Source organism: Symsagittifera roscoffensis, chromosome 3 (genome assembly GCF_963678635.1).
Source record: "Symsagittifera roscoffensis chromosome 3, txSymRosc1.1, whole genome shotgun sequence".
Taxonomy (NCBI): domain Eukaryota; kingdom Metazoa; phylum Xenacoelomorpha; order Acoela; family Convolutidae; genus Symsagittifera; species Symsagittifera roscoffensis.
This window is the reverse complement of record NC_087064.1, coordinates 51,437,843-51,445,801: the sequence shown is the minus strand read 5'-3', so window position 1 is coordinate 51,445,801 and position 7,959 is coordinate 51,437,843. Positions and strand designations below refer to the sequence as shown.

The 7,959-nt window shown below is 35.7% G+C and overlaps 1 protein-coding gene across 4 annotated transcripts in view; it reads left to right on the top strand.

Moving 5' to 3' along the window:
* The first annotated feature begins 256 nt into the window (after window positions 1–256).
* Window positions 257–7,959, top strand: part of LOC134842648 (multiple epidermal growth factor-like domains protein 10) — a 185,935-nt gene continuing 178,232 nt past the window's right edge. For 2 of the 4 annotated variants that reach the window (XM_063859086.1, XM_063859085.1), the window contains exon 1: window positions 257–500. The gene's annotated coding sequence lies outside the window, so the exon portion shown is untranslated. The remainder of the gene's footprint in view (window positions 501–7,959) is intronic. The other 2 variants (XM_063859087.1, XM_063859088.1) reach the window with 2 other exon arrangements.

Genomic DNA, 7,959 nt, shown 5'->3' with positions numbered 1-7,959 from the left:
TTTTTGCCATTCCAGTTCTCACAAGTTCTCTATTGCAAAAAATAAGACATGAACTAAACGAGTCGTTAGAAATATACCATTTAAAATTTAGAAGTTATAATCGGTCAGTTCGAGCCTTTACATTAAACTATAATTTACATTACACATTACAATAAAGTTTAGATTCTCACTGACATAGAGAATCAACAAATGACGTGAAAACACGATGTTTGATGTAAATGTAAACGTTTGATGTAATTTACATTTACATCAAACATCGTGTTTTCACGTCATTTGTTGATTCTCTATATCAAATCAAACGTAAAAATTCTATACCTGTGATTCAGTATTTTGTCGTTCAAGAATCAGAATCTTAGATCAAAATCATCTGAATCAAATTGTTATAGTTTTTATCTCATCTGCAGACAAAAATTTACCAATAGGAAAGTTTCTGGTTGAACAGTTTTAAAAAATTAGCCCCTGCCGAGATATTTTCTTCAAACACAATAGTTTTCCATCTTGTAAGTGTAATTATTTAAAATAAACTATAAAATATCCATACGGTAAATTTATCGGTAAATTTTCCGAAGTTTTTTGAACCCAAACATCCCCCCCCACCCTCCACCCAACCCTGCCAGCTATATTGGTATCCGTTATAATAAGGCATATTCAGATTATCATTATGAGGCGGAACTGTGTATTTTGTGAATTGTGAGCGGATTCCCCAAAAGGTTGAAAACAGAGTTATCACGGAATCCGCAATATTGCTACTTTTTTTTCATCTGCTTTGCTGTTTCGGACTCGACAAACAATTACTTTAAACAATGTTTTGCTCAAAATTGCTCCAAAAACAAGCGAACTTGCGGAATCCGCAACATGACTTGCGCAAACTGTAACAGCTCGTGAAAACTAAAACCAAATCATAGTCCATGTTTATAAGAAAGTTTGCTGTCGGAGAAACCGCAACTGCGAGCGGAATCAATAAGTTGCAAGCGGAATCCACAAATTGTGAGCGAAATCCGCATACAATTTTGGTGAACCCACCCAAACTCGGGGAAACCGCTTTTAAGTTGCGGAATCTGCTTACATTTGCTGAATCCGGATCAAATAGCTAGATTCAATCGTTGCGGAATCCGCGACAAAATTAACGGCCGACAAAAATTACGTTGCAGGTTTCCGTGTAAGATTTGTAAGTGGAATCTTTTAACTCTTATAATATACTTGAGGGCGGCGAGTGAGAATGGACCCAAAAGTAAAACGATGATAGCCAATTGCTGTGCAAGTAGCACAGAGTGTTCGCAACAAACTGAAAAAATTTTTTAAATTTTTTCTTTCAGCTTAGTGTAGTTTTGGTGGGTGGTGTGATAAAAGGATCTAAATGGAAACCTTAAGTTTAGGAATTTTGATAATAAAGTTAAAAAAGGCATGCTGGACAAAATTTTTTGAAAGATGTCTGGAAAACACAAAAAAAGCTAAATATTTTCAAATTTTTGCAGAAGTTTTTCAATTTTTGAAGAAGTTTAAGATGGCATTGGCGCTCAAAATTTTCTTGAAGTAAATCTAAGTTTTCAGGTCTAGAATAAAATTTAAATGGCTTTTTTTTCTATTTCAAGCCTGCTTGTTTGCATTTTGCTAGAATTAATTTAGACAAAAAGCCCAAAATTTTAAAGTGGTTTTTCTAGACACGGAAAAACGTTTTGGAAATTCATCTCTGTTGTTCGAATTGCGATACTGTGTTTTCTAGTCTAATTTCGAACGAGTCAAACTAGCAAGAGAGACAAGCGAGCGAGGGAGTCAACCGAGCGAGCTATAATAAGAAAAAGCTTCTAATTGAGCTGTGAAAACTTAGTTTTACTCCAATAAAACTAGCCTCTAAAACTTCGTTTAACGCTGCCTTGGCAAGACCCCTCTTGTTGCTCTCATCGCACCACGCACAATAAACGGCAAAATTTAGATAAATGTTAGTTTTTTAATGAATTTGACCGGAAATTTTCTGTGCTACTAGCGCAGCATCCCACTACTCTTGTTTCATTTGCAGTCGTCTCCACTAAATTTCATCTGTTGATCAGGTCATAATAAATGCCAATAAATAAATGCAAGAAAGAAATCAACGATAAAAAATTGAATCCTGAAAAACGAGAACTCCAATATTTCATGAACCAAATTTGCTGCTAAATTGACAACATTGAAATTTCAACGAGATACATAAAATTTTTGGGCCGGCAGTCGAAAAAAAAACACCTGTGAAATGTTGCAAAATACTGATACCTACTGAGTTAGGACCGAAGTGTAACTCATAGAGTAATTTCGGATAGGGTACACCGTCTGCTCGTCACGCTATCTTATTTTCGGCCGGATAGATTCGTGCAACTTCTTAGTCTAATACCGATCCTAATCTTACTCTTATACTATCTAGTCTCAGGTTGTTTAACTGGTCTCTGCTAGGCTCAATAGATCTAGGGTATACTGGTTTATTGCGGCTGCTGAAGTGCTCGGGAGAGTTCAACTAATTTCTAAGTTAAATTCAAATCTCTCTGGTGCTGAAATTACAAGTAACTTCAGCACTTACAAATAAGTGGGTTGTTAGTTAGATGGATCATGATTGGTTAATATTAAATACTTTACATTGGTAAAACATTTAATTTATCCAATCATAAAATGTAGTTTAGATCAGGTTCCACCCATCCGGGTTTTACAGAGTTTTTTAGAATAGTTCTTCTGCAATTCGAAGGATGGATGATGGACGTTTGTTTTTGGCGAACATCATAATTTTCTTCCGTTTCCTCTTTTGTTAGGGAAGTTCCAGGAAGCTGGAGTTAGAGACATAAGACGTTGTGTCTTCTAGTGACAACGACTACGTCTTTGCAACAAACTCAAATCTGATTTCAGAATGGTTTGCTATGTCAGGTTTTTCTGTTCTGCGTGGAGAACTTCTTTTGTGTATGATCTAGTTTGGGAATGGCGTGGAGATTGTGCGTGGAGGGGATGCCTGGTTACTCGGATCTGTACGTATACTTGAACATCGAGGTGGTCATTGGTCTAGTTCAATGAAGTCCTTTTCTGCGAGGTCAAGTCGTACTCTAAATCCTTTGAGTTGTGATTGTGAGCGGCATATCGATTGTAGTTGGTCATTCTCTCTCGAGTGTAGTGGGGTCGTCTTGTCTTTTGATGTTCGTCCTTGGTGTTGTATTCTGATCTATATATTGCATCATGTGATTTTACATTTTATAAAACTTTTATTAGTTTAATATTTTTTAATAATGATTTTAGTTAGTTGTTTTCACAAAAGCTTTTTGTTTTAGTTCGGTTATTTTGAAGAGTTACTCACACTTGAGTAGCTCTTATTAAAAATAGTGGTGTGGTCACAAAGCGTGGATGTAGCGCGGTGGGTTAGGCCGGCTATAGAGCATGCTCAGGACGTCCTTCCTGGTGGGTTAGGCCAGGAGTGGGAGTATGATTTCATGCGGTTTTTTGTGAGGGGTCCTGTTATGTGACAACGTTTTATGTTGAGTTTGTTGTGGTCTTACTTATGTTTTGTTGGTTGTGTCCTTTTTTCAAAAATCAAATTGTTTGTGGTATGGGTTTGTCTTTCGACTTTTTTGTGTTTTATTATTTCTTTCTTAGACTTTATAATAGTCTTCAAAAGAATAAATTATCCAGTTTTAAACTGGGTTAATCCGGTTTGGGTACCGTTGGTTTCTTTTTCTAAGTCATGCTGTTATTCTATGATTTGTGGTATTTAGTAAGCTGCGTTGGTTAGTTTTGTTTAGTATATGATTCCTTTCCAACCGGGCTAAAGGAAAGTTTGAAACATGTTATTATATGTTAGAGTTGTTGAGTGTGAAAACTTGAAACTGAAATTCATTATTTTAAACAATTCTTCGTGGGCGAGCTGTGCGAGTGTGGATAGAATTTCTGTGCGAATGAATGAAAATATCAAAAGGTTAGTACTGCATTTGCATTTATTTAATTTACTACATAGAATTTAGAAATTTACTGCTAGTCATGGGGGAATATTAAGATATAAATTTTCATCATAATTAGATTTACTGCTTGTGGGGGAAAATTTTAGAAATGAATTTACTGCATTTGTATTAAATTTATAAATTTATAAGTGTAAGAGATTAATAGAATTTTTGAAATTTGTTTGATGAAATTTGCGATTTTTATTTGTCTTTTGTGGTTTTTGTAGGTGATCATCGGATGAAGGCTAAAAATCTAAAGAAAACATGAATAAAGTATGGTGAGTTTTTTTTTTTTTTTTAATTAGTTAGTAATATTCATTTAATTCATACTTACCTGTTAGTCGTCGGGGAAAAAACCGTGGGGGAAGATGTCGTGAATTAGTTCTGAAGTTGTTAGTAGTTTAGCTAAGATGCGGATGATATTTTTAGTTTGAAGCAGTGGCCAAATTAATTGAAGTGCCTTGATAGTGGTTAGTTCTTCAGTGCCAACTGCAAACTCATAAGGTGTGTTTTGGATTAAGTTATATAATTTGTGATTGAATTTAGTGTTGTGGATGAATTCTAAAATTGGGATTTCTATGGGTTGTACAAACTCGTGCGGGATAAGGAAGGGTCGGGATTCTTCGGCGTTGAAGGTCTTGGTAATGGGACAGAAGATGTACATTTGGGTTATGGGGTCATAATTACGAAGAATACCATGGAAGTTAGTGTCTTTAATACAATATGTGAAATTTAGGAAAAATGGTGAAGTGTATTTGGAATTAATGAATTGAAAACGATGGTGTGGTTGTCTAGAGGGTGTGTGTAGGTCAAAGTGATTTTGGATGAAGCGATAATAACTATATGTGTGGGTTTGTTTAGTGCGCAACATAATATCGTGTGAGCAGTGTAAATCTCTTTCGTGTGGTGCAAGGAAATGAAAGGTTAGTGAAAATATTTGGAAGCGTTCTTTGAAACTTTCGTATGCTTGTGTGTCTGTTAGTGCTTCTGAAATAATGTGATCAAACTTTCGGTCGAAGATGTTTAGTGTGAATGTATATGGTGTCTTGATGAAAAATTTCTCGGTAATTTGTGGATTAGCGAAGCGATCGTCGTCTAAGAATTGATCTTGGTTAGCTCTGATGATGTTGTGATCATAGTATTCGAGTGTATATTCGTTAGCTCTAGGTGCAGTGTGTGTTTTTAGTGATTTTTTATATCCAACGTAAGTAAATTGTCTAGGTGTTAGTGGTGTAGTGAGTCGATATAGTATGTCCGTATTTCGCTCTATATCGATGTGAGTGTTAGATAAAGGTAAGCAAAGAGGGTTAGTGAAATGATAATATGAGGTCCAAGAGAGAGTAGGCATTAAAACGTATTCATCTACGAAGTTGCGTGTTTCGTTAGTGTCGTGGGGGGTGTTTAAAGTGTATTGTGGGAATGAGGGTAAGGTGATGGCTAAAAATTCTTTTGTGTTAGTATGCTTGGGGTGGTTGATGTATTCACGGGCTGTTCCTGGTTTTGCTGGGAAAGGATGGTTGGGGAACTTTCTTTTAAAAGTGCGGTAAGCTCTATTAGTATTGAGTGAAGATTCAGTTGATGTGGATGATGGTGCTAGTGATTCAGTATAAGTTGAAGAGGGTGTAGGGGTAGGGGGGTTGGATGAATTTATTGTGGAGGAGATTTGGTTTATGGTTGGGGTATTAAGGTGGTAGGGTTGTTGTTGAAGGGTAATAAAATTATCTAGCTCTGGGGAGATTCGGGGGGTGTCTGGAGAATGAGATGATTGGTCAGAATGGTATGAGGAATAGGTTGGGGTAACTTGGGAAGCATAAGAGGGTGTGGGAGTAATTGGGTCAGGGTTATTGGATAATATGGGTTGAAAAGGGGGTTGAGAAAAATTAGAAGAGTTATGAAAATTATTGGATGGGGATGGTTCTGAGTCGGCGAATTCATCGGGGGTTTCAATATTCGGGTTATTTAGCTGTGAGATGGAGTATAAAACTGAGATGTGTGAATTAGTGTCGGAATTCATGCCTGATGTTACATTACTAGATGGAAAATCGGGTGGCGGAAAAGCAAAAAGTGGTATTATTGGGATTGGAGAGGTAAGATTGGTTGGGTGGGAATTTGATCGGTGTAGTGATCCAAGTTGGCGGCTCATCGTGGGCTAAAAAAATGATTATTTTGAGACTGAAAAGCGGTGGTATGGGGTTGTTCAATAATTTGTTCATAAGTATTATCATCTTGTGACTGGTGTGTCATTATATGTTGAATGGGACTTTGTGATGTGGTGAGTCGAAAATTTGGATTATGTGTGATGGCTAAGTTTCGAAAATTTCGTGGGACTAGGGATAGTGGATGGTTATTTGGTAGGGCTGGTAATTGTGGTGCCGTTGGCGTTATGTCTACATTGTTATGTTCTTCGTCGTATGTATTTTGTCGTGTTGTTATTTTTGTGTTATATTCTTTTATTTGTGCGTCTAAAAGAATTTTGTTTATAGATGTAGAAAAGATTCCAAAAAATCCTGCAAATAGTATGCGTGCTACACTTGCTTGTCTGTTTACTTGTGTGTGTATAGCACATGTGTTGTAGATTCCTTTTAAAAGTGAGAAAAGAAATCCAATAAAGTTAAACATTGCGTATAAAATAGTCAATTTTTCTAAGATGTAGTAGGGCCATCCTAGAAAATCGAGGATCTCATTTTTGAGTGTAACAAAGCTAAAAATGTTAATTGGTGATATATCTTGGGGACGGTATTTTTCACCGTTTAGATATATGTAATCTTTAATGTCCTTAAAATATCCGCTATAGTCTTGCGTGTAGATATCGGCAAATCCTGCGGTTTCTGCAAGTTTGCGTAAATTTTGGTCTATTGATTGTCTTTGTATAGTGTCCATTTGTGTTAATAATTCTTGGAATTGTTGTGTTCTAATGTGATGTTGAATATCTGATTTTGAATAGATTCCTATTGATTGTAAGTCTATATTTGGGTTTCGAGCAATAGCGCGAATGCTTTCTGGTGAAAATTTTTTGAGTGATTGCATTAATGTGGGATATGGTGTGAGAAGATAATATTTATTTTCATCAGGGTTTAGTTGTACTACATTGTGGCTGTTTTCTGATCCACATGGGACTGCGGTATCCCAGAAATAGGTTCTTCGTGAAAGTGTATCCACGAAATGTACTTTATTCTTATAAAAGATAGGGATTCTTTTATAACATCGTTTATCTTCAAAAACGTATAGTGGTGATACTTTTTTAGTACAAGTATAAAACCATAAGATGTTTCCTTCATAGTCTAAAAAATTTGATCTATTTCCAGATAATAAGTATCCTGCATAGGGTATTTTTAATACTGCTAGTGCAAGTGATTGTAATATTTGTGTTCGTTCTAATTCGCATAATTGGTGTAGTGTTTCTAATTCGGAGAGTGACATTTCTTGAAAAATTCGGCTAATTGTATAATCTAGTTTCATATCTAAATGAATATCATAGTGGATATTACCGAAATATGTAGTGTTCATTAGTGATAATTCTTGTAAGCGTGTGCTTCTGGTGTCCTGAGGTTTTAGATGTCCACCAGGTTGTCCGTTGCTTTTTTGAAAATTAACTGGTATATAGGATGTTCCTTCGTTTAAAGGATGACCTGTGGCATATGGGTCGATTTTTATTTTTCCAGTGGTCATGTCGAATCCTTTTTCGTATTCAACTAATATTTCAGAGTATTGTGTTCTGTGAAGTGGATTCCTGTATTTACATGCAAGTTCTGTTTCTTGATATATTTGAAAACGTGTCAATTTGTTTTCTATATTGTCTATGTTTCTAAAATTAGAACTTAGTTTTCGTGATGGATGGACTTGTTCATATGGAATTGATTGTATAAAATATTTTTCGTGAAATTTTATCATACGAGCGTGTATTTTTGCTACTTGAAATGTTGTACATGTATCTTCGGGGAACCAAACAATTGTTGCTTGTGTTCTCGTTGTAGGGTCGCAATAACCTTGATCATTTTTACAAGGTAATCGGATT